This window comes from Apium graveolens, chromosome 8, assembly GCF_009905375.1.
Source record: "Apium graveolens cultivar Ventura chromosome 8, ASM990537v1, whole genome shotgun sequence".
Taxonomy (NCBI): Eukaryota; Viridiplantae; Streptophyta; class Magnoliopsida; order Apiales; family Apiaceae; genus Apium; species Apium graveolens.
The window spans coordinates 168,326,301-168,327,750 of NC_133654.1; the positions used below are offsets into that span (position 1 = coordinate 168,326,301).

Consider the following 1,450-nt stretch of genomic DNA (forward strand, 5'->3'; position numbering starts at 1 on the left):
ACACTGCATTCCTCCGTGAGAGCGACTGTCTCTAAATCATCTAGCTTTACCTTATGAGAGAGAATACCTTTCATAAACTTTGCATAACTAGGCATCTGCTCGAGAGCCTCGGCGAAAGGTATGTTGATATGAAGTTTCTTGAATACCTCTAGAAACTTCTCAAATTACTTTTCCAGCTTTTTCTTCTGCAACCGCTTGGGAAAAGGCGGTGGAGGATAGATCTGTTTCTACCCTGTATTACCCTCAGGTGGAGTGTGCTCAACAGTAGTCTTCCTTGGTTCCACTCCTTTGTCCTGCTGCACTATTTCTTTCTCAGCACCAACTTCTCCAGTCAACTCTTGAGTTTGTTCGGGATTCGCAACCTTTCCAGACCTTACAGTGATTGCCTTTACATGCTCCTTAGCTTCCCTCTTTCCTGGGACTTCAGTGTCACTAGGTAATGTACCAGGCTGACGATTTAGCAAGACATTGGTAATTTGCCCGATTTTATTTTCCAAGGTCTTGATAGAAATAGCTTGACTCTTGCACATAAGCTTCAACTCCTCTAATTCAGATTTTTTATTAGCTTGTTGTAACTGGAGTTGTTTTCTTGGTGTATATTGTGGTTGCTGAAAACCAGGGGGTTGTACTGTTTAGCTGGGTACTGCTGATAAGGTTGTTGAACCGCATTCTGAGCATTGCTCCAACTGAAATTAGGATGATTGTGGTTGTTGGGATGATAGGTGGCTGGCGCTGGTTGCTGCGATCGCTGGAAGTTGCTCACGAACTAAGCTGATTCACTAGAAATTACGCACTGATCAGTCTCATGGGCACCAACACAAAGCTCTCAGACACTTGCGATTTGATTTACTCCATAATTAGCCAAAATATCCACCTTCATCGTCAAAGCTTTAAGTTGGGCAGTGATAGCAGTAGCAGCTTCCAACTCTAGAATTCCTGCGACTTTTCCCTGAGTCAGTCTCTGGGAAGGATTCTGGTACTCATTAGCAGCCATCAGTTCAATAAATTCATAAGCTTCATCGTAGTGCTTAGCCCACAAGGCTCCTCCTGATGCTGCATCAAGCATGGGTCTAGAAGTAGCACTTAATCCATTGTAGAAGTAATTAATAATCATCCAATCAGGCATGCCATGCTGTGGGCACTTCCTTAGCATCTCCTTATATCGATCCCAAGCCTCACACAGAGATTCCCCTGTTTGCTGAGCAAACTGGGTAAGAGCATTGCTGATTGCAGCAGTCTTTGCCATGGGGAATAATTTAGTAAGAAACTTTTGCGCAAGATCCTCCCAAATGGTGATAGATCCTGCTGGCAGAGAGTGTAACCAGCACTTAGCCTTGTCCCTCAGAGAGAATGGGAACAGGCGTAGCTTGATAGCGTCTTCAGTCACATCATTGAATTTGAAAGTGTCGTAAATCTCGATAAAATCCCTGATGTGCATGTTGGGGTCTTC

At 44.1% G+C, this 1,450-nt stretch overlaps 1 non-coding gene across 1 annotated transcript; it reads left to right on the forward strand.

Annotated features, from left to right (window-relative positions):
* Nucleotides 1-1,124: 1,124 nt before the first annotated feature.
* LOC141681069 (small nucleolar RNA R71) lies at nt 1,125-1,231 on the forward strand. Its single transcript, XR_012558511.1, has one exon. It is a non-coding gene; the product is annotated as a small nucleolar RNA R71 (small nucleolar RNA).
* Nucleotides 1,232-1,450: the final 219 nt, after the last annotated feature.